This window comes from Salvelinus namaycush, unplaced genomic scaffold, assembly GCF_016432855.1.
Source record: "Salvelinus namaycush isolate Seneca unplaced genomic scaffold, SaNama_1.0 Scaffold12, whole genome shotgun sequence".
Taxonomy (NCBI): Eukaryota; Metazoa; Chordata; class Actinopteri; order Salmoniformes; family Salmonidae; genus Salvelinus; species Salvelinus namaycush.
Window position 1 is genome coordinate 694,276 of NW_024057897.1, and position 26,765 is coordinate 721,040.

A 26,765-nucleotide genomic window follows, 5' to 3' on the forward strand; every position below is an offset into this window, starting at 1 on the left:
TTCCCTTTTATTTATTGTCTATTCCATTTACTTTGGAAATGTAAACATATGTTTCCCAAGACAATAAAGCCCTTTGAACTGAAAGAGAGACAGACAGTGACAGAGACAGAGAAAGACAGAAAGCGAGACAGAGAGAGAGAGAGGTGTCTGTCTGCTCGGTCCCTCTGTCTGCTCGGTCCCTCTGTCTGCTCGGTCCCTCTGTCTGCTCGGTCCCTCTGTCTGCTCGGTCCCTCTGTCTGCTCGGTCCCTCTGTCTGCTCGGTCCCTCTGTCTGCTCGGTCCCTCTGTCTGCTCGGTCCCTCTGGTGAGGTAATGCTGGAACATATGGATCACTTCCTGTCTCGTGTGTGTGTGATCCTCTGCTTTCCATGCGGGTAAAACCTTTGTTAGTTGGAGGGGGGAGGATCGAGGGAAGTGGTATCTGTAATCACTCTGATTACAAGACTTGCATGTTTTTGTTAATCTTTTCTGTAGAAAGGAGAATTGTAGCTAACTGAGAGTTATGTTTTCAGAGACACACCCAGGGTATAGAGTGCAGTCCACACGGTCCTCTGAAAAACGTTTGTCTCTCTCTGTCTCTCCAGGGGTTGTCTAAAAGTCTTGGATTCCTCTGTGTGTCTGTGTATGTGCGTGCCTGTGTGTGCAGATGTGTGCAGATGTGTGAGGGCTGGAAGTCTTGAAACACTTATTTCTCAGAGGCCTTCTTATTTTCTTGCTCAGCCTTCCTGTGAACCGATTGGTTGCTATAGCCCACACCTGAGTGTGTGAGTGAATCTCTGACTCTGGTTTCCCTCATGTGACTAATGGGAGGGATATGAAGAAGACACAGGCGAGGGAGAGTCGAAGGAGGGAGAGGAGAGTTGTTGGTTCAGAGAGAGTGCAGCTGTGTGTGTGTGTGTGTGTGTGTGTGTGTGTGTGTGTGTGTGTGTGTGTGTGTGTGTGTGTGTGTGTGTGTGTGTGTGTGTGTGTGTGTGTGTGTGTTGTTGGTTCAGAGAGAGTGCAGGTGTGTGTGTGTGTGTGTGTGTGTGTGTGTGTGTGTGTGTGTGTGTGTTGTTGGTTCAGAGAGAGTGCAGCTGTGTGTGTGTGTGTGTGTGTGTGTGTGTGTGTGTGTGTGTGTGTGTGTGTGTGTGTGTGTGTGTGTGTGTGTGTGTGTGTGTGTGTGTGTGTGTGGGGGGGGGGGTTGTTGGTTCAGAGAGAGTGCAGCAGCGTGTGTGTGTGTGTGTGTTGTTGTTGGTTCAGAGAGAGTGCAGCTGTGTGTGTGTGTGTGTGTAATAATGTGGGTGTTACTGTGTTGGGCTCAGTGTGCTCAAGCTGGAAGGCTGCGTTGAGCTCAGCTGTAAAAACACCCTCCTTTCTTTCCCCTCCATCTCTCCTGGTCTTTCTCTCTCAACGGAGCAGTCTCTCCCTCACTGACTGCTTTAATTTCCTAGCCTGGTTCTGAGTTAACCTGTCCCCTCATCCCATATACTCCTACCCTGTTCCTGTCCCCTTACCCTGTCCCGGTACCCTGGAGGATTTTACCCCCCTGTCCCCTTACCCTGTCCCTACACCCTGGAGGATTTTACCCCCCTGTCCCTACACCATGGAGGATTTTACCCCCCTGTCCCTGTCCCTACACCATGGAGGATTTTACCCCCCTGTCCCTGTCCCTACACCATGGAGGATTTTACCCCCCTGTCCCTACACCCTGGAGGATTTTACCCCCCTGTACCCTCAACCTAAAAGTCCTCAGAGATGTGTAATTGGTCTCAGTTGAGAAACACTAAGAGTGGATTGTTCTGAACCACAGCTCTGAGTCAAGCTGCACCACTGCTTTGTCCAACAACAACAACAGGTGGACTGTAGGTAGGAGTAAGGTTTGGAATGTAGGGTTGTGGAATGTTCTAGGTTATGTGTCACAATGTTCTAGAACTGCCTGAGACCCTGAACCATGAATTCAGAAACAACTTTACTAATACTGCTGTGGCACAGCTACAATGACAGTCTGGTTACTGCTGTTTCAACCAAAACGCTCCTACTCACCATCACATCATTCCATGGCAGCCAAGTTAGTTCCTCCTAGATAATACTGACAGTCTCTGTCACTGTCCCTCTCTCTCTCTTTCAATTCAAAGGGCTTTATTGGCCTAGCAGACAGAGGGGGGAAACAGGGCTGAGAAAAACAGAGAGAAAAAAGAGATGAGAATAGAGGGATAAGGATAGAGAGAAAGAGATGAGAATAGAGGGATAAGGATAGAGAGAAAGAGATGAGAATAGAGGGATAAGGATAGAGAGAAAGAGATGAGAATAGAGGGATAAGGATAGAGAGAAAGAGATGAGAATAGAGGGATAAGGATAGAGAGAAAGAGATGAGAATAGAGGGATAAGGATAGAGAGAAAGAGATGAGAATAGAGGGATAAGGATAGAGAGAAAGAAGTGAGAATAGAGGGATAAGGATAGAGAGAAAGAGATGAGAATAAGAGGGATATGGATAGAGAGAAAGAGATGAGAATAGAGGGATAAGGATAGAGAGAAAGAGATGAGAATAGAGGGATAAGGATAGAGAGAAAGAGATGAGAATAGAGGGATAAGGATAGAGAGAAAGAGATGAGAATAGAGGGATAAGGATAGAGAGAAAGAGATGAGAATAGAGGGATAAGGATAGAGAGAAAGAGGGTAAAGTCAAGTTCTAGAAACATATCTCTTCCTGGCAGCCATATTGACACACATCCAAAGTCTAAACAAACAACCCCATAAATGGTTTAGTGCTGTCAGCCATACAGCCACACCACGTCTGCACCCACCCAGCACTTACCGTATACACTGAACAAAAACATAAACGCAACATGTAAAGTGTTGGTCCCATGTTTCATGAGCTGAAATAAAAGATCCCAGCAATGTTCCATATGCACAAAAAGCAAATTTCTCTCCAATTCTGTGCAGGAATTTGTTTACTTCCCTGTTAGTGAGCATTTCTCCTTTGCCAAGATAATCCATCCACCTGACAGGTGTGGCATATCAAGAAGCTGATTAAACGGCATGATCATTACACAGGCGCACCTTGTGCTGAGGTAAATAAAAGGCCACTCTAAAATGTGCAGTTTTGTTATACCATGCCACAGATGTCACAACGGTGTGAGGGAATGTGCAATTGGCATGCTGTTGCTAGATAATTGAATGTTCATTTCTCCACCATAAACTGCCTCCAACGTCGTTTTAGAGAACTTGGCAGTACATCCAACTGGCCTCACAACCGCAGACCACGTGTAACCACGCCAGCCCAGGACCTCCACATCCGGCTTCTTCACCTGTGGGGTCGTCTGAGACCAGCCACCCGGAAAGCTAGTTAAACAGGAGTATTTATGCCGTTTTTGTGGGTAAAAACTCATTCAGTGGGTGGGCCTATGCCCTCCCAGACCCACCCATGGCTGCGCCCCTGTCTAGTCATGTAAATCCATAAATTTGGGCCTAATGAATGTATTTAAATTGACGGACTTCCTTTAATGAACTGTAACTCAGTAAAATAATTTTAATTGTTGCATGTTGCGTTTATATTTTTGTTCAGTATACATTTAGCAGATTTATCCAGAATGACTTACAATTAGTGCATTCATTTTAAGATAGCTAGGTGGGACAACCTCATATCACAGTCATAGTAATTACATTTTGGGGGTCGGGTGGGGGGTGATGTGGGATTAATCAAGATAATCTTTTCAGAAGATTTCGGAAGAATTCAGAAGATCGGCAGGGACTCAGCTCTCCTGAAGTTAGGGGCAATTCAGAAGATCGGCAGGGACTCAGCTCTCCTGAAGTTAGGGGCAATTCAGAAGATCGGCAGGGACTCAGCTCTCCTGAAGTTAGGGGCAATTCAGAAGATCGGCAGGGACTCAGCTCTCCTGAAGTTAGGGGCAATTCAGAAGATCGGCAGGGACTCAGCTCTCCTGAAGTTAGGGGCAATTCAGAAGATCGGCAGGGACTCAGCTCTCCTGAAGTTAGGGGCAATTCAGAAGATCGGCAGGGACTCAGCTCTCCTGAAGTTAGGGGCAATTCAGAAGATCGGCAGGGATTCAGCTCTCCTGAAGTTAGGGGGAAGCTTGCTCCACCATTGGTGCTGTGCCAGGCCAGACAAGAGCTTTGACTGGTATGAGCCGGCCCCTCGTATGTGTGGGAGGGCCAATATACCAGAGCGGGCGGAACGGAGTGCTCGGGTTGGGGTGTAGGTTTTGAACCACACAGACATATGGAGAAACTCCTAAACCACTAACACACACAAACATATCCCAAACCATCCACACACACTCCTCTGCATCTCATAACACTGTCAGCCTACAGTCACGCTGTCAAACTAATATTCTCAGTGGTTCCTGTCTAATCACTGGGTTGGTTGATGAATTAGCATGTGGAGGTTAGCTGTGCGGTAGACTGGCACCCATGTAAAAGCAGTGCTAGCCTGTACTGCGGGATGCTAGAAAAGTTTACATCATTTAGCTTCACTATGTTATAAGTGTGTAGTTTAGCAATCAAATGAGGATAAAAGTTATTCCTGACCATGTCAGCTACGCAGGAAAAACTCCTGGCACTAGATTTAAGATGATAGCATAGTCTAGCAGTGATGTGCTATAAGATGCTAGCATAGTTTAGCTGTGATGTGCTATAAGATGCTAGCATAGTTTAGCTGTGATGTGCTATAAGATGCTAGCATAGTTTAGCTGTGATGTGCTATAAGATGCCAACATTGTTTAGCAGTGAAATGCTACAGTATAAGACGCTAACATAGTTTAGCTGTGATGTGCTGCAAGATACTAACATAGTTTAACAGTGATATGCCATGAGATGTTAGCATACATGTAACTGCCAAATTAACGGAAACACCAACATAAAGTGTGTTATTAGGGTGTTGGGCCACGAGCCACCAGAACAGCTTCAATGTGCCTTGGTATAAATTCTACAAGTGTCTGGAACTCCATTGGTGAGATTCGACACCATTCTTCCACGAGAGATTCCATCATTTGGTATTGAAGGTGGTGGAAAACACTGTCTCGGACGCCAATCTACTGTAGAATCTCCCATAAGTGTTCAATTGGGTTGAGATCTGGTGACTGACACACACACACACATCCTTTAAAGCCCCTATGCTCCTTCTTCTAGCCATGGTAGCCAAAAATAATGGGCAACTGGGCATTTTTACACATGACCTAAACATGATGGGATGTTAATTGCTTAGTTAAGTCAGGAACCACGCCTGTGTGGAAGCACCTGCTTTCAATATACTTTGTATCTCTCATTTACTCAAGTGTTTCCTTTATTTTGGCAGGTACCTGTAGTTTAGCCGTGATGTGCTATAAGATGGAAGCATAGTTCAGCAGAGTGGGAGAGGGACTCGTACAAGCCACCCATTCCAAGGTGGCTTAGCAGTTCAGACGTCTTTTTCCGTATTGTCGTGTCGTGTCCTGTATATATATATATTTACACCTTTTCTTCACATATCTTTAATTTATTTTATTATCCAAGAACTCAACTACAAAAGCTTTCCTGCAAAAGCTTTCCTGCAACCCGCTTCACCAATTACAATAAGTATTATTTACCTCAATCTGAAAATCCATCGTGGAAGATAGCCAGGGGCTAATTCAGAAGCTAGCCTGAAAGCTAACCAGAAGCTACTCCGATAGCTAGCCAGAAGCTAATCTGTAGCTGCCCCGAAATTAGCCGGTTTGCTGGCTAGCGTTGGTGTTTCAGCTGCCCACGTTTTGCGGTCATCAGCTATTCCTTTAGCTCGATAATCTACCGGCACTTTTGTGCAACGCGACTCGGACCGGAGCATTCCGGGACTTTTTTTTCTCTCAGTTTCCCCGGATTCCAACCGCAGGCTCTGGACACTTGCACCTTGATTTCGCAGCTAGCTAGCTGCATACCGTGTGACTATTGGCTTACGTCGACCCCGGAGCAAACTCAAATCATGCTGGAGCTAGCCAGCTGAGGAGTTCCATCACCATCCGGACCCGTTTCTTTTGTTGCTGCTGCAGATACGGAACCCCACCGGGCCTTCACGACTGACTGCCGACGTTATCTGCCCGAGGGATTTATCCAACCGGCACCTCCGTCCCGACGTTACCTGAACGCTCATCTGAGGCCCGCTAATCGTTAGCTGTCTTATCGGCTGCTATCTGAACAAAACCCCACTACACGGAACCTACCGACGGAAACGCACGAGGTATCTACAAACAGACCTCCATCCTATGCTGCTACCGATAGCCATATACCCGGCCAGCTGTCTGGATCGCCACGACCCCAACCAACCTCTACTCACTGGACCCTTATTGATCACTCGATTAAGCATGCCTCTCCTTAATGTAAATATGCCTTGTCCATTGCTGTTCTGGTTAGTGTTTATTGGCTTATTTCACTGTAGAGTTTCTAGCCCTGCTCTCTATACCATATCCAACCTCTCAGTTCCACCACCCACATATGCGATGACATCACCTGGTTTCAATGATGTTTCTAGAGACAAGATCTCTCTCATCATCACTCAATACCTAGGTTTACCTCCACTGTATTCACATCCTACCATACCTTTGTCTGTACATTATTCCTTTAAACTATTTTATCGCCCCCAGAAACTTCCTTTTACTCTCTGCTCTAGTAGCTCTAGGCGACCAATTCTCATAGCTTTTAGCCGTACCCTTATCCTACTTCTCCTCTGTTCCTCTGGTGATGTAGAGGTGAATCCAGGCCCTGCAGTACCTGGCTCCACTCCTATTCCCCAGGCGCTCTCTTTTGATGACTTCTGTAACCGTAATAGCCTTGGCTTCATGCATGTTAACATTAGAAGCCTCCTCCCTAAGTTTGTTTTGTTCACTGCTTTAGCACACTCTACCAACCCGGATGTTTTAGCCGTGTCTGAATCCTGGCTTAGAAAGACCACCAAAAATTCAGACATTTTTATCCCCAATTACAATATTTTCAGACAAGATAGAACGGCCAAAGGGGGCGGTGTTGCAATCTACTGCAAAGACTGCCTGCAGAGTTCTGTTATACTATCCAGGTCTGTTCCCAAACAATTTGAACTTCTACTTTTAAAAATCCACCTCTCTAAAAACAAGTCTCTCACCGTTGCCGCCTGCTATAGACCACCCTCTGCCCCCAGCTGTGCTCTGGACACTATATGTGAACTGATTGCCCCCCATCTATCTTCAGAGCTCGTGCTGCTAGGCGACCTAAATTTGAACATGCTCAACACCCCAGCCACCCTACAATCTAAGCTTGATGCCCTCAATCTCACACAAATTATCAATGAACCTACCAGGTACCACCCCAATTCCGTAAACACGGGTACCCTCATAGATATCATCCTAACAAACTTGCCCTCCAAATACACCTCTGCTGTTTTCAACCAAGATCTCAGCGATCACTGCCTCATTGCCTGCATCCGTAATGGGTCAGCGGTCAAACGACCTCCACTCATCACTGTCAAACGCTCCCTGAAACACTTCAGCGAGCAGGCCTTCCTAATCGACCTGGCCGGGGTATCCTGGAAGGATATTGATCTCATCCCGTCAGTAGAGGATGCCTGGTCATTTTTTAAAAATGCCTTCCTCACCATCTTGAATAAGCATGCCCCATTCAAGAAATTTAGAACCAGGAACAGATATAGCCCTTGGTTCTCTCCTGACCTGACTGCCCTTAACCAACAGAAAAACATCCTATGGCGTTCTGCATTAGCATCGAACAGCCCCCGTGATATGCAACTTTTCAGGGAAGCCAGAAACCAATATACACAGGCAGTTAGAACAGCCAAGGCTAGCTTTTTCAAGCAGAAATTTGCTTCCTGCAACACAAATTCAAAAAAGTTCTGGGACACCGTAAAGTCCATGGAGAATAAGAACACCTCCTCCCAGCTTCCAACCGCTCTGAAGATAGGAAACACTGTCACCACCGACAAATCCACTATAATTGAGAATTTCAATAAGCATTTTTCTACGGCTGGCCATGCTTTCCACCTGGCTACCCCTACCCCGGACAACAGCACTGCCCTCCCCTCTGCTACTCGCCCAAGCCTTCCCCATTTCTCTTTCTCCCAAATACAGTCAGCTGATGTTCTTAATGAGCTGCAAAATCTGGACCCTTACAAATCAGCCGGGCTAGATAATCTGGACCCTTTCTTTCTAAAACTATCTGCTGAAATTGTTGCCACCCCTATTACTAGCCTCTTCAACCTCTCTTTCGTGTCGTCTGAGATCCCCAAAGATTGGAAAGCAGCTGCGGTTATCCCCCTCTTCAAAGGGGGGGACACCCTTGACCCTAACTGCTACAGACCTATATCTATCCTACCCTGCCTTTCTAAGGTCTTCGAAAGCCAAGTCAACAAACAGATTACCGACCATTTCGAATCACACCACACCTTCTCCGCTATGCAATCTGGTTTCAGAGCTGGTCATGGGTGCACCTCAGCCACGCTCAAGGTCATAAACGATATCGTAACCGCCATCGATAGGAAACAATACTGTGCAGCCGTATTCATTGACCTGGCCAAGGCTTTTGACTCTGTCAATCACCACATCCTCATTGGCAGACTCGACAGCCTTGGTTTCTCTAATGATTGCCTCGCCTGGTTCACCAACTACTTCTCTGATAGAGTTCAGTGTGTCAAATCGGAGGGTCTGTTGTCCGGGCCTCTGGCAGTCTCTATGGGGGTGCCACAGGGTTCAATTCTTGGACCGACTCTGTTCTCTGTTTACATCAATGATGTCGCTCTTGCTGCTGGTGATTCTCTGATCCACCTCTACGCAGACGACACTATTCTGTATACTTCTGGCCCTTCTTTTGACACTGTGTTAACAACCCTCCAGGCGAGCTTCAATGCCATACAACTCTCCTTCCGTGGCCTCCAACTGCTCTTAAATACAAGTAAAACCAAATGCATGCTCTTCAACCGATCGCTGCCTGCTCCTGCCCGCCTGTCCAACATCACTACTTTGGACGGCTCTGACTTAGAATATGTGGACAACTACAAATACCTAGGTGTCTGGTTAGACTGTAAACTCTCCTTCCAGACCCACATCAAACATCTCCAATCCAAAGTCAAATCTAGAATTGGCTTCCTATTCCGCAACAAAGCATCCTTTACTCATGCTGCCAAACATACCCTTGTAAAACTGACCATCCTACCAATCCTCGACTTCGGTCATGTCATTTACAAAATAGCCTCCAAAACCCTACTCAATAAATTGGATGCAGTCTATCACAGTGCCATCCGTTTTGTCACCAAAGCCCCATATACTACCCACCACTGCGACCTGTACACTCTCGTTGGCTGGCCCTCGCTTCATACTCGTCGCCAAACCCACTGGTTCCAGGTCATCTACAAGACCCTGCTAGGTAAAGTCCCCCCTTATCTCAGCTCGCTGGTCACCATAGCAGCACCTACCTGTAGCACGCGCTCCAGCAGGTATATCTCTCTAGTCACCCCCAAAACCAATTCTTCCTTTGGACGCCTCTCCTTCCAGTTCTCTGCTGCCAATGACTGGAACGAACTACAAAAATCTCTGAAACTGGAAACACCTATCTCCCTCACTAGCTTTAAGCACCAGCTGTCAGAGCAGCTCATAGATTACTGCACCTGTACATAACCCATCTACAATTTAGCCCAAACAACTACCTCTTTACCTACTGTATTTATTTATTAATTTATTTTGCTCCTTTGCACCCCATTATTTCTGTCTCTACTTTGCACTTTCTTCCAATGCAAACCAACCATTCCAGTGTTTTTTTTAGTTTTTACTTTACTTGCTGTGTTGTACTCACTTCGCCTCCATGGCCTTTTTATATTTTTATTTATTTATACATATATCTGTTTGCCTTCACCTCCCTTATCTCACCTCACTTGCTCACATTGTATATAGACTTATTTTTTTTCACTGTATTATTGACTATATGTTTGTTTTTACTCCATGTGTAACTATGTGTTGTTGTATGTGTCGAACTGCTTTGCTTTATCTTGCCCAGGTCGCAATTGTAAATGAGAACGTGTTCTCAATTTGCCTACCTGGTTAAATAAAGGTTAAATAAAATAAATAAATAAATAAAAAAGGTTGTCCATTCAGAAAGGTGAGACTGCGGAGAATCTGACCACACAAAGAACACATTGAGTCACACATACCAGTGTATCTCTACCCCAAACACACACCCTCTGTCTCTCCCACACATATACCAGTGTATCTCTACCCCAAACACACACACACACACACACACAATTACTGTAATACCCACACACTCTATCAATCACAGACACACACACACACAGGCAGCTGGGATTATGATATACTGGACACAGACCAAAGTCTGGCTTCAGCGCCATTCAGACACCTACTCGGACAGCACACAAATTCGGACACACACTCGGATTCATACACACTCGGACACAGCATTCCAACATGTCTCCATCCAGCTGAGCATAGAGGAAGGGTAAGGCTGTGAGGCAAAGTCCATTTCAATCATCCAACTCACATACTGTATTTACACAGTTCAACACTCACACAAATACAACTCTCAGAAACACACCTAAATAAATACAACCCTCAAACACACACAGTCCCGCTCACATTTTATACACATGACTCACAAACCAACACTTATCTAAAAGATACAAAACAGGCCTTTTCCACAAACATAGACAGACAGACACAGAGCACAGAGTTATACTGGCAAACATAGTACTTCAGTAGTACACTCACCCATGAGCTGACATTGTAGTCCTCTTGACTGTCACTAGTGTGTGTGCATGTGTGTGAGTGAGTGCACGTGTGTGTGTGTGCCAAACTGAATAGTTCCAAGTGACAACCCTCCAAGAGCACTCCTCACAAAGCTACACGTCAACTACACCACAGAAGGAGAGAGAGAGAGAGAGATAGACAGAAAAACTTTCCCAGCTCCACTGATCTGACCCAAACAATGAGACAGAGAAAAGGGGCGGAGAGGAGAGCAACTCTGGAGAGGAGGAATTAGAACACATTCCTGTAGAAAGACCATGATGATGTCAGAGGGAGGGGTGGAGTCCTGCCACAGTTAGATAAACAAAGCAGCATGAGCTCCGACACACACTAATACATGCCAGAGGTGGGCTCAGGCCCAGGGAGAGCACGGAGAGAAACACTGTCCGGATAAGAGAATGGAGCAGGGAAAGCGAGGGAGAGAAAGAGAGAAAGCGAGGGAGAGAAAGAGAGAAAGCGAGGGAGAGAAAGAGAGAAAGCGAGGGAGAGAAAGAGAGAAAGCGAGGGAGAGAAAGAGAGAAAGCGAGGGAGAGAAAGAGAGGGAGATAAGAGGGGGGAGCAGGAGAACAAAGGATTCATTTAGTCTAACGCATAAAGAGAGTGAGAGTGTGTGTTTCTCCCTATACTGTTGCATCCTGGTCCAACAATCAGAATCAGAGAGAAAACTTCCTGTATTTTGAGTTTCTTTAAATCTCTGCTGCACACACGACACACAGGGAGTGAACAGCTGGTGAACTAAATCACTTAAGGAGGAAAATGGAATCACTCAGTCATGTGCTGAATGTGGTTCACAGACAGACAGAGACAAAGAGATACAGAGAGAGAGACAGAAACCGAGAGAGAAAGAGACAAAGTGACAGAGAGACAGAAATACATAGACAGAGAGATATGTGCAGTTGGCATTGCTTCTGGTAACTGGGTTAAGAGGCTATTGACTGGCCCAGCTAAGAGCTGTAACACTGAGTCATTCACAACACAAACACTGAATGGAAGAGATGGGGCGAGATAGAGGGGTAGTGGAGGGGATGGACACTGGAGGGGTATACTGTAGATACTGGAGGGGTATACTGTAGATACTGGAGGGTTATACTGTAGATACTGGAGGGGTATGGATACTGGAGGGGTATACTGTAGATACTGGAGGGGTACACTGTAGATACTGGAGGGGTATACTGTAGATACTGGAGGGGTATACTGTAGATACTGGAGGGGTATACTGTAGATACTGGAGGGGTATACTGTAGATACTGGAGGGGTATACTGTAGATACTGGAGGGGTATGGATACTGGAGGGGTATACTGTAGATACTGGAGGGGTACACTGTAGATACTGGAGGGGTATACTGTAGATACTGGAGGGGTATACTGTAGATACTGGAGGGGTATACTGTAGATACTGGAGGGGTACACTGTAGATACTGGAGGGTTATACTGTAGATACTGGAGGGGTATACTGTAGATACTGGAGGGGTATACTGTAGATACTGGAGGGGTATACTGTAGATACTGGAGGGGTACACTGTAGATACTGGAGGGGTACACTGTAGATACTGGAGGGGTATACTGTAGATACTGGAGGGGTATACTGTAGATACTGGAGGGTTATACTGTAGATACTGGAGGGGTATACTGTAGATACTGGAGAGGTACACTGTAGATACTGGAGGGGTACACTGTAGATACTGGAGGGGTACACTGTAGATACTGGAGGGGTATACTGTAGATACTGGAGGGGTACACTGTAGATACTGGAGGGGGTACACTGTAGATACTGGAGGGGTATACTGTAGATACTGGAGGGGTATACTGTAGATACTGGAGGGGTACACTGTAGATACTGGAGGGGTACACTGTAGATACTGGAGGGGTACACTGTAGATACTGGAGGGGTATACTGTAGATACTGGAGGGGTATACTGTAGATACTGGAGGGGTATGGATACTGGAGGGGTATACTGTAGATACTGGAGGGGTATACTGTAGATACTGGAGGGGTATACTGTAGATACTGGAGGGGTACACTGTAGATACTGGAGGGGTATACTGTAGATACTGGAGGGGTATACTGTAGATACTGGAGGGGTACACTGTAGATACTGGAGGGGTACACTGTAGATACTGGAGGGGTATACTGTAGATACTGGAGGGGTATACTGTAGATACTGGAGGGGTATACTGTAGATACTGGAGGGGTACACTGTAGATACTGGAGGGGTACACTGTAGATACTGGAGGGGTACACTGTAGATACTGGAGGGGTATACTGTAGATACTGGAGGGTTATACTGTAGATACTGGAGGGTTATACTGTAGATACTGGAGGGGTATACTGTAGATACTGGAGAGGTATACTGTAGATACTGGAGGGGTATACTGTAGATACTGGAGGGGTATACTGTAGATACTGGAGGGGTATACTGTAGATACTGGAGGGGTATACTGTAGATACTGGAGGGGTACACTGTAGATACTGGAGGGGTATACTGTAGATACTGGAGGGGTATACTGTAGATACTGGAGGGGTACACTGTAGATACTGGAGGGGTATACTGTAGATATTGGAGGGGTATACTGTAGATACTGGAGGGGTATACTGTAGATACTGGAGGGGTACACTGTAGATACTGGAGGGGTATACTGTAGATACTGGAGGGGTACACTGTAGATACTGGAGGGGTACACTGTAGATACTGGAGGGGTATGGATACTGGAGGGGTATACTATAGATACTGGAGGGGTATACTGTAGATACTGGAGGGGTATACTGTAGATACTGGAGGGTTATACTGTAGATACTGGAGGGGTATACTGTAGATACTGGAGGGGTATGGATACTGGAGGGGTATACTGTAGATACTGGAGGGGTATACTGTAGATACTGGAGGGGTATACTGTAGATACTGGAGGGGTATGGATACTGGAGGGGTATACTGTAGATACTGGAGGGTTATACTGTAGATACTGGAGGGGTACACTGTAGATACTGGAGGGGTATACTGTAGATACTGGAGGGGTATACTGTAGATACTGGAGGGGTACACTGTAGATACTGGAGGGGTACACTGTAGATACTGGAGGGGTATGGATACTGGAGGGGTATACTGTAGATACTGGAGGGGTATACTGTAGATACTGGAGGGTTATACTGTAGATACTGGAGGGGTATGGATACTGGAGGGGTATACTGTAGATACTGGAGGGGTATACTGTAGATACTGGAGGGTTATACTGTAGATACTGGAGGGGTACACTGTAGATACTGGAGGGGTATACTGTAGATACTGGAGGGGTACACTGTAGATACTGGAGGGGTACACTGTAGATACTGGAGGGGTACACTGTAGATACTGGAGGGGTATACTGTAGATACTGGAGGGGTATACTGTAGATACTGGAGGGGTACACTGTAGATACTGGAGGGGTACACTGTAGATACTGGAGGGGTATACTGTAGATACTGGAGGGGTATACTGTAGATACTGGAGGGTTATACTGTAGATACTGGAGGGTTATACTGTAGATACTGGAGGGGTATACTGTAGATACTGGAGGGGTATACTGTAGATACTGGAGGGGTATACTGTAGATACTGGAGGGTTATACTGTAGATACTGGAGGGGTATACTGTAGATACTGGAGGGGTATACTGTAGATACTGGAGGGTTATACTGTAGATACTGGAGGGGTATGGATACTGGCGGGGTATACTGTAGATACTGGAGGGGTATGGATACTGGAGGGGTATACTGTAGATACTGGAGGGGTATACTGTAGATACTGGAGGGGTATGGATACTGGAGGGGTATACTGTAGATACTGGAGGGGTATACTGTAGATACTGGAGGGGTACACTGTAGATACTGGAGGGGTATACTGTAGATACTGGAGGGGTATACTGTAGATACTGGAGGGGTACACTGTAGATACTGGAGGGTTATACTGTAGATACTGGAGGGGTATGGATACTGGAGGGGTATACTGTAGATACTGGAGGGGTATGGATACTGGAGGGGTATACTGTAGATACTGGAGGGGTACACTGTAGATACTGGAGGGGTATGGATACTGGAGGGGTATACTGTAGATACTGGAGGGGTATACTGTAGATACTGGAGGGGTATACTGTAGATACTGGAGGGGTACACTGTAGATACTGGAGGGGTATACTGTAGATACTGGAGGGGTACACTGTAGATACTGGAGGGGTATACTGTAGATACTGGAGGGGTATGGATACTGGAGGGGTATACTGTAGATACTGGAGGGGTATGGATACTGGAGGGGTATACTGTAGATACTGGAGGGGTATACTGTAGATACTGGAGGGGTATACTGTAGATACTGGAGGGGTATACTGTAGATACTGGAGGGGTATACTGTGGATACTGGAGGGGTATACTGTAGATACTGGAGGGGTATACTGTAGATACTGGAGGGGTATACTGTAGATACTGGAGGGGTACACTGTAGATACTGGAGGGGTATGGATACTGGAGGGGTATACTGTAGATACTGGAGGGGTATACTGTAGATACTGGAGGGGTATACTGTAGATACTGGAGGGGTACACTGTAGATACTGGAGGGGTACACTGTAGATACTGGAGGGGTATACTGTAGATACTGGAGGGGTATGGATACTGGAGGGGTATACTGTAGATACTGGAGGGGTATACTGTAGATACTGGAGGGGTATACTGTAGATACTGGAGGGGTATGGATACTGGAGGGGTATACTGTAGATACTGGAGGGGTATACTGTAGATACTGGAGGGGTATGGATACTGGAGGGGTACACTGTAGATACTGGAGGGGTATGGATACTGGAGGGGTATACTGTAGATACTGGAGGGGTATGGATACTGGAGGGGTATACTGTAGATACTGGAGGGGTATACTGTAGATACTGGAGGGGTATGGATACTGGAGGGGTATACTGTAGATACTGGAGGGGTATACTGTAGATACTGGAGGGGTATGGATACTGGAGGGTTATACTGTAGATACTGGAGGGGTATACTGTAGATACTGGAGGGGTATACTGTAGATACTGGAGGGTTATACTGTAGATACTGGAGGGGTATACTGTAGATACTGGAGGGTTATACTGTAGATATTGGAGGGGTATGGATACTGGAGGGTTATACTGTAGATACTGGAGGGGTATACTGTAGATACTGGAGGGGTATACTGTAGATACTGGAGGGGTATACTGTAGATACTGGAGGGGTCCACTGTAGATACTGGAGGGGTACACTGTAGATACTGGAGGGGTATACTGTAGATACTGGAGGGGTATACTGTAGATACTGGAGGGGTATACTGTAGATACTGGAGGGGTATACTGTAGATACTGGAGGGTTATACTGTAGATACTGGAGGGTTATACTGTAGATACTGGAGGGTTATACTGTAGATACTGGAGGGGTATACTGTAGATACTGGAGGGGTATACTGTAGATACTGGAGGGGTATACTGTAGATACTGGAGGGGTATACTGTAGATACTGGAGAGGTATACTGTAGACACTGGAGGGGTATACTGTAGATACTGGAGGGGTATACTGTAGATACTGGAGGGTTATAGATACTGGAGGGGTATACTGTAGATACTGGAGGGGTATACTGTAGATACTGGAGGGTTATAGATACTGGAGGGGTATACTGTAGATACTGGAGGGGTATACTGTAGATACTGGAGGGGTATACTGTAGATACTGGAGGGGTACACTGTAGATACTGGAGGGGTACACTGTAGATACTGGAGGGGTACACTGTAGATACTGGAGGGGTACACTGTAGATACTGGAGGGGTATACTGTAGATACTGGAGGGGTACACTGTAGATACTGGAGGGGTATACTGTAGATACTGGAGGGGTATACTGTAGATACTGGAGGGGTATGGATACTGGAGAGGTATACTGTAGACACTGGAGGGGTATACTGTAGATACTGGAGGGGTATGGATACTGGAGGGGTATACTGTAGATACTGGAGGGGTATACTGTAGATACTGGAGGGGTATACTGTAGATACTGGAGGGGTACACTGTAGATACTGGAGGGGTACACTGTAGATACTGGAGGGGTATACTGTAGATACTGGAGGGGTATGGATACTGGAGGGGTATACTGTAGATACTGGAGGGGTATACTGTAGATACTGGAGGGGTATACTGTAGATACTGGAGGGGTATGGATACTGGAGGGGTATACTGTAGATACTGGAGGGGTATACTGTAGATACTGGAGGGGTATGGATACTGGAGGGGTACACTGTAGATACTGGAGGGGTATGGATACTGGAGGGGTATACTGTAGATACTGGAGGGGTATGGATACTGGAGGGGTATACTGTAGATACTGGAGGGGTATACTGTAGATACTGGAGGGGTATGGATACTGGAGGGGTATACTGTAGATACTGGAGGGGTATACTGTAGATACTGGAGGGGTATGGATACTGGAGGGTTATACTGTAGATACTGGAGGGGTATACTGTAGATACTGGAGGGGTATACTGTAGATACTGGAGGGTTATACTGTAGATACTGGAGGGGTATACTGTAGATACTGGAGGGTTATACTGTAGATATTGGAGGGGTATGGATACTGGAGGGTTATACTGTAGATACTGGAGGGGTATACTGTAGATACTGGAGGGGTATACTGTAGATACTGGAGGGGTATACTGTAGATACTGGAGGGGTACACTGTAGATACTGGAGGGGTACACTGTAGATACTGGAGGGGTATACTGTAGATACTGGAGGGGTATACTGTAGATACTGGAGGGGTATACTGTAGATACTGGAGGGGTATACTGTAGATACTGGAGGGTTATACTGTAGATACTGGAGGGTTATACTGTAGATACTGGAGGGTTATACTGTAGATACTGGAGGGGTATACTGTAGATACTGGAGGGGTATACTGTAGATACTGGAGGGGTATACTGTAGATACTGGAGGGGTATACTGTAGATACTGGAGAGGTATACTGTAGACACTGGAGGGGTATACTGTAGATACTGGAGGGGTATACTGTAGATACTGGAGGGTTATAGATACTGGAGGGGTATACTGTAGATACTGGAGGGGTATACTGTAGATACTGGAGGGTTATAGATACTGGAGGGGTATACTGTAGATACTGGAGGGGTATACTGTAGATACTGGAGGGGTATACTGTAGATACTGGAGGGGTACACTGTAGATACTGGAGGGGTACACTGTAGATACTGGAGGGGTACACTGTAGATACTGGAGGGGTACACTGTAGATACTGGAGGGGTATACTGTAGATACTGGAGGGGTACACTGTAGATACTGGAGGGGTATACTGTAGATACTGGAGGGGTATACTGTAGATACTGGAGGGGTATGGATACTGGAGAGGTATACTGTAGACACTGGAGGGGTATACTGTAGATACTGGAGGGGTATACTGTAGATACTGGAGGGGTATACTGTAGATACTGGAGGGGTATACTGTAGATACTGGAGGGGTGTAGATACTGGAGGGGTATACTGTAGATACTGGAGGGGTATGGATACTGGAGGGGTATGGATACTGGAGGGGTATACTGTAGATACTGGAGGGTTATAGATACTGGAGGGGTATACTGTAGATACTGGAGGGGTATACTGTAGATACTGGAGGGTTATAGATACTGGAGGGGTATACTGTAGATACTGGAGGGGTATACTGTAGATACTGGAGGGGTATACTGTAGATACTGGAGGGGTATACTGTAGATACTGGAGGGGTACACTGTAGATACTGGAGGGGTACACTGTAGATACTGGAGGGGTACACTGTAGATACTGGAGGGGTATACTGTAGATACTGGAGGGGTACACTGTAGATACTGGAGGGGTATACTGTAGATACTGGAGGGGTATGGATACTGGAGATACTGGAGGGGTATGGATACTGGAGAGGTATACTGTAGACACTGGAGGGGTATACTGTAGATACTGGAGGGGTATACTGTAGATACTGGAGGGTTATAGATACTGGAGGGGTATGGATACTGGAGAGGTATACTGTAGACACTGGAGGGGTATACTGTAGATACTGGAGGGGTATACTGTAGATACTGGAGGGGTATACTGTAGATACTGGAGGGGTATGGATACTGGAGGGGTATACTGTAGATACTGGAGGGTTATAGATACTGGAGGGGTACACTGTAGATACTGGAGGGGTATACTGTAGATACTGGAGGGGTATACTGTAGATACTGGAGGGGTATACTGTAGATACTGGAGGGGTACACTGTAGATACTGGAGGGGTTATACTGTAGATACTGGAGGGGTATACTGTAGATACTGGAGGGGTACACTGTAGATACTGGAGGGGTTATACTGTAGATACTGGAGGGGTTATACTGTAGATACTGGAGGGGTATGGATACTGGAGGGGTATACTGTAGATATTGGAGGGGTTATACTGTAGATACTGGAGGGGTATACTGTAGATACTGGAGGGGTACACTGTAGATACTGGAGGGGTACACTGTAGATACTGGAGGGGTATACTGTAGATACTGGAGGGGTATACTGTAGATACTGGAGGGGTACACTGTAGATACTGGAGGGGTATACTGTAGATACTGGAGGGGTATACTGTAGATACTGGAGGGGTAGACTGTAGATACTGGAGGGGTAGACTGTAGATACTGGAGGGGTATACTGTAGATACTGGAGGGGTATGGATACTGGAGGGGTATACTGTAGATACTGGAGGGGTATACTGTAGATACTGGAGGGGTATACTGTAGATACTGGAGGGGTATACTGTAGATACTGGAGGGGTACACTGTAGATACTGGAGGGTTATACTGTAGATACTGGAGGGGTATGGATACTGGAGGGGTATGGATACTGGAGGGGTATACTGTAGATACTGGAGGGGTAGACTGTAGATACTGGAGGGGTAGACTGTAGATACTGGAGGGGTAGACTGTAGATACTGGAGGGGTAGACTGTAGATACTGGAGGGGTATACTGTAGATACTGGAGGGGTACACTGTAGATACTGGAGGGGTACACTGTAGATACTGGAGGGGTACACTGTAGATACTGGAGGGGTATACTGTAGATACTGGAGGGGTATACTGTAGATACTGGAGGGGTATACTGTAGATACTGGAGGGGTATACTGTAGATACTGGAGGGGTATACTGTAGATACTGGAGGGGTATACTGTAGATACTGGAGGGGTATACTGTAGATACTGGAGGGGTATACTGTAGATACTGGAGGGGTATACTGTAGATACTGGAGGGGTATACTGTAGATACTGGAGGGGTATACTGTAGATACTGGAGGGGTATACTGTAGATACTGGAGGGGTATACTGTAGATACTGGAGGGGTATACTGTAGATACTGGAGGGGTACACTGTAGATACTGGAGGGGTACACTGTAGATACTGGAGGGGTACACTGTAGATACTGGAGGGGTACACTGTAGATACTGGAGGGGTATGGCTACTGGAGGGGTATACTGTAGATACTGGAGGGGTATACTGTAGATACTGGAGGGGTATACTGTAGATACTGGAGGGGTATACTGTAGATACTGGAGGGGTATACTGTAGATACTGGAGGGGTATACTGTAGATACTGGAGGGGTATACTGTAGATACTGGAGGGGTATACTGTAGATACTGGAGGGGTACACTGTAGATACTGGAGGGGTATACTGTAGATACTGGAGGGGTATACTGTAGATACTGGAGGGGTTATACTGTAGATACTGGAGGGGTATACTGTAGATACTGGAGGGGTATACTGTAGATACTGGAGGGGTATACTGTAGATACTGGAGGGGTATACTGTAGATACTGGAGGGGTATACTGTAGATACTGGAGGGGTATACTGTAGATACTGGAGGGGTACACTGTAGATACTGGAGGGTTATAGATACTGGAGGGGTATACTGTAGATACTGGAGGGGTATACTGTAGATACTGGAGGGGTATACTGTAGATACTGGAGGGGTTATACTGTAGATACTGGAGGGGTACACTGTAGATACTGGAGGGGTTATACTGTAGATACTGGAGGGGTTATACTGTAGATACTGGAGGGGTACACTGTAGATACTGGAGGGGTATGGATACTGGAGGGGTATACTGTAGATACTGGAGGGGTATACTGTAGATACTGGAGGGGTTATACTGTAGATACTGGAGGGTTATACTGTAGATACTGGAGGGGTATACTGTAGATACTGGAGAGTTATACTGTAGATACTGGAGGGTTATACTGTAGATACTGGAGGGGTATACTGTAGATACTGGAGGGGTATACTGTAGATACTGGAGGGGTATACTGTAGATACTGGAGGGGTACACTGTAGATACTGGAGGGGTATACTGTAGATACTGGAGGGGTATACTGTAGATACTGGAGGGGTATACTGTAGATACTGGAGGGGTATACTGTAGATACTGGAGGGGTATGGATACTGGAGGGGTATACTGTAGATACTGGAGGGGTACACTGTAGATACTGGAGGGGTACACTGTAGATACTGGAGGGGTATACTGTAGATACTGGAGGGGTACACTGTAGATACTGGAGGGTTATACTGTAGATACTGGAGGGGTATACTGTAGATACTGGAGGGGTTATACTGTAGATACTGGAGGGGTATACTGTAGATACTGGAGGGTTATACTGTAGATACTGGAGGGGTATGGATACTGGAGGGGTATACTGTAGATACTGGAGGGGTAAACTGTAGATACTGGAGGGTTATACTGTAGATACTGGAGGGTTATACTGTAGATACTGGAGGGGTATACTGTAGATACTGGAGGGGTATGGATACTGGAGGGGTAAACTGTAGATACTGGAGGGGTACACTGTAGATACTGGAGGGGTAAACTGTAGATACTGGAGGGGTATACTGTAGATACTGGAGGGGTACACTGTAGATACTGGAGGGGTATACTGTAGATACTGGAGGGGTATACTGTAGATACTGGAGGGGTATACTGTAGATACTGGAGGGGTATACTGTAGATACTGGAGGGGTACACTGTAGATACTGGAGGGGTATACTGTAGATACTGGAGGGGTATACTGTAGATACTGGAGGGTTATACTGTAGATACTGGAGGGGTATGGATACTGGAGGGGTATACTGTAGATACTGGAGGGGTACACTGTAGATACTGGAGGGGTATACTGTAGATACTGGAGGGGTATACTGTAGATACTGGAGGGTTATACTGTAGATACTGGAGGGGTATGGATACTGGAGGGGTATACTGTAGATACTGGAGGGGTACACTGTAGATACTGGAGGGGTATACTGTAGATACTGGAGGGGTACACTGTAGATACTGGAGGGGTATACTGTAGATACTGGAGAGGTATACTGTAGATACTGGAGGGGTATACTGTAGATACTGGAGGGGTATACTGTAGATACTGGAGAGGTATACTGTAGATACTGGAGAGGTATACTGTAGATACTGGAGAGGTATACTGTAGATACTGGAGGGGTATACTGTAGATACTGGAGGGGTATACTGTAGATACTGGAGAGGTATACTGTAGATACTGGAGAGGTATACTGTAGATACTGGAGGGGTATACTGTAGATACTGGAGGGGTACACTGTAGATACTGGAGAGGTATACTGTAGATACTGGAGAGGTATACTGTAGATACTGGAGGGGTATACTGTAGATACTGGAGGGGTACACTGTAGATACTGGAGGGGTACACTGTAGATACTGGAGGGGTACACTGTAGATACTGGAGGGGTACACTGTAGATACTGGAGGGGTATACTGTAGATACTGGAGGGGTATACTGTAGATACTGGAGGGGTATGGATACTGGAGGGGTATACTGTAGATACTGGAGGGGTATACTGTAGATACTGGAGGGGTATACTGTAGATACTGGAGGGGTAGACTGTAGATACTGGAGGGGTATACTGTAGATACTGGAGGGGTATACTGTAGATACTGGAGGGGTACACTGTAGATACTGGAGGGGTACACTGTAGATACTGGAGGGGTATACTGTAGATACTGGAGGGGTATACTGTAGATACTGGAGAGGTATACTGTAGATACTGGAGAGGTATACTGTAGATACTGGAGAGGTATACTGTAGATACTGGAGGGGTATACTGTAGATACTGGAGGGGTATACTGTAGATACTGGAGAGGTATACTGTAGATACTGGAGAGGTATACTGTAGATACTGGAGGGGTATACTGTAGATACTGGAGGGGTACACTGTAGATACTGGAGAGGTATACTGTAGATACTGGAGAGGTATACTGTAGATACTGGAGGGGTATACTGTAGATACTGGAGGGGTATACTGTAGATACTGGAGGGGTACACTGTAGATACTGGAGGGGTACACTGTAGATACTGGAGGGGTACACTGTAGATACTGGAGGGGTATACTGTAGATACTGGAGGGGTATACTGTAGATACTGGAGGGGTATGGATACTGGAGGGGTATACTGTAGATACTGGAGGGGTATACTGTAGATACTGGAGGGGTATACTGTAGATACTGGAGGGGTAGACTGTAGATACTGGAGGGGTATACTGTAGATACTGGAGGGGTATACTGTAGATACTGGAGGGGTATACTGTAGATACTGGAGGGGTACACTGTAGATACTGGAGGGGTACACTGTAGATACTGGAGGGGTACACTGTAGATACTGGAGGGTTATACTGTAGATACTGGAGGGGTATACTGTAGATACTGGAGGGGTACACTGTAGATACTGGAGGGGTATACTGTAGATACTGGAGGGGTATACTGTAGATACTGGAGGGGTATGGATACTGGAGGGGTACACTGTAGATAATGGAGGGGTATACTGTAGATACTGGAGGGGTACACTGTAGATACTGGAGGGGTATACTGTAGATACTGGAGAGGTATACTGTAGATACTGGAGAGGTATACTGTAGATACTGGAGGGGTATACTGTAGATACTGGAGGGGTATACTGTAGATACTGGAGAGGTATACTGTAGATACTGGAGGGTTATACTGTAGATACTGGAGGGGTATACTGTAGATACTGGAGGGGTATACTGTAGATACTGGAGGGGTATACTGTAGATACTGGAGGGGTACACTGTAGATACTGGAGGGGTATACTGTAGATACTGGAGAGGTATACTGTAGATACTGGAGGGGTATACTGTAGATACTGGAGGGGTACACTGTAGATACTGGAGGGGTATACTGTAGATACTGGAGAGGTATACTGTAGATACTGGAGGGGTATACTGTAGATACTGGAGGGGTACACTGTAGATACTGGAGGGGTATACTGTAGATACTGGAGGGGTATACTGTAGATACTGGAGGGGTATACTGTAGATACTGGAGGGGTATACTGTAGATACTGGAGGGGTATGGATACTGGAGGGGTATACTGTAGATACTGGAGGGGTATACTGTAGATACTGGAGGGGTATACTGTAGATACTGGAGGGGTACACTGTAGATACTGGAGGGGTACACTGTAGATACTGGAGGGGTACACTGTAGATACTGGAGGGTTATACTGTAGATACTGGAGGGGTATACTGTAGATACTGGAGGGGTATACTGTAGATACTGGAGGGGTATACTGTAGATACTGGAGGGTTATACTGTAGATACTGGAGGGGTATACTGTAGATACTGGAGGGGTATACTGTAGATACTGGAGGGGTACACTGTAGATACTGGAGGGGTACACTGTAGATACTGGAGGGGTATACTGTAGATACTGGAGGGGTATACTGTAGATACTGGAGGGGTATACTGTAGATACTGGAGGGGTACACTGTAGATACTGGAGGGGTATACTGTAGATACTGGAGGGGTATACTGTAGATACTGGAGGGGTACACTGTAGATACTGGAGGGGTATACTGTAGATACTGGAGGGGTATACTGTAGATACTGGAGGGGTACACTGTAGATACTGGAGGGGTATACTGTAGATACTGGAGGGTTATACTGTAGATACTGGAGGGGTATACTGTAGATACTGGAGGGGTACACTGTAGATACTGGAGGGGTATACTGTAGATACTGGAGGGGTACACTGTAGATACTGGAGGGGTATACTGTAGATACTGGAGGGTTATACTGTAGATACTGGAGGGTATACTGTAGATACTGGAGGGGTATACTGTAGATACTGGAGGGGTATACTGTAGATACTGGAGGGGTATACTGTAGATACTGGAGGGGTATACTGTAGATACTGGAGGGTTATACTGTAGATACTGGAGGGGTATACTGTAGATACTGGAGGGGTATACTGTAGATACTGGAGGGGTATACTGTAGATACTGGAGGGGTACACTGTAGATACTGGAGGGGTACACTGTAGATACTGGAGGGGTATACTGTAGATACTGGAGGGGTACACTGTAGATACTGGAGGGGTACACTGTAGATACTGGAGGGGTACACTGTAGATACTGGAGGGGTATACTGTAGATACTGGAGGGGTACACTGTAGATACTGGAGGGGTATACTGTAGATACTGGAGGGGTATACTGTAGATACTGGAGGGGTATACTGTAGATACTGGAGGGGTAGACTGTAGATACTGGAGGGGTATACTGTAGATACTGGAGGGGTACACTGTAGATACTGGAGGGGTATACTGTAGATACTGGAGGGGTATACTGTAGATACTGGAGGGGTACACTGTAGATACTGGAGGGGTATACTGTAGATACTGGAGGGGTACACTGTAGATACTGGAGGGGTATACTGTAGATACTGGAGGGGTACACTGTAGATACTGGAGGGGTACACTGTAGATACTGGAGGGGTATACTGTAGATACTGGAGGGGTATACTGTAGATACTGGAGGGGTATACTGTAGATACTGGAGGGGTAGACTGTAGATACTGGAGGGGTAACATTATTCTACCTTTATTTCAACAAGGAACACAGACTGAGACCAAGGTCTCTTTTACAGCTGGGCCCTGCGTATACATGTTTACACATACAGTTTAGGTACAATGATTAAGAAACTACACAAGACAAACAAAACCATCACAGATAACACAAAAAAATACAGCAGCAGATTATTACATTTACACACAGGTTATTCCCCTAACAGCACAAGAACTTGCATTACCCAAAACAGTTACAGGCAATACAAAAATAAAAATCCTCCAATAAATATTTAAAATGGGCAAGGGGGACAAGAGTCTCAAGTTTAAGTTTAGTCTGCAGGCTATTCCATAGGCAGGGAGCGTAACAGGAAAAGGCAGCCATACCCAACTCTGAGGAAATCGCATGGGCCTCAAGTGTAATCCATGTTGAGACCTGGTTTTAGGAATTATAATTCTAATATTGATGAGTGATGATAAATAAGAAGGTAGCTTATTCAGAAGTGCTTTATAGACAAACACGAGAGCATGTTGTTCTCGTCTCATGGACAGCGAAGACCAACCCACATTTTGATATAAAACACAGTGGTGAGTTCTGTAGCTAGCACCCGTAATAAACCTAGTGCGCAATGATAAGTAGCATCCAGCGATTTAAGTGTTGATGCCGTAGCATTCATGTAGATAATATCCCCATGATCTATAACAGACATAAAAGTAGCTTGCACAATTTGTCTTCTATTTGTAGAGGACAAACATGTCCTGTTTCTATAGAGGAAGCCTAGCTTGATTTTTAGCCGTTTTTCAAAGTTTGTCAACATGCATTTTAAAAGACAGTTTATCATCCAACAATATCCCTATGTATTTATATGCAGAGACCTGATTAATTCGAGAACCATCTAAGCTCGTAAGTGCAAGTGTATTTTCAACCAACTTTTTGAACCTATTAAAAATCATAAAATGTGTTTTCTTTGCATTTAAAACAAGTTTCAGCTGTATAAAAGACCCTTGTAATATCTTAAAATCTGTCTCCAATAGTGATAATGCCTGGGCAGCCGTTGAAGCGATAGAGTACATGACAGTGTCATCAGCATATAAATGAATTTG

General features: G+C 45.9%; 1 protein-coding gene across 3 annotated transcripts in view; it reads right to left on the bottom strand.

The window, feature by feature from the left end:
* LOC120036074 (arf-GAP with Rho-GAP domain, ANK repeat and PH domain-containing protein 1-like) overlaps positions 1 to 26,765 on the bottom strand; it is a 76,906-nt gene that overhangs the window by 32,035 nt on the left and 18,106 nt on the right. The window lies entirely within an intron of this gene.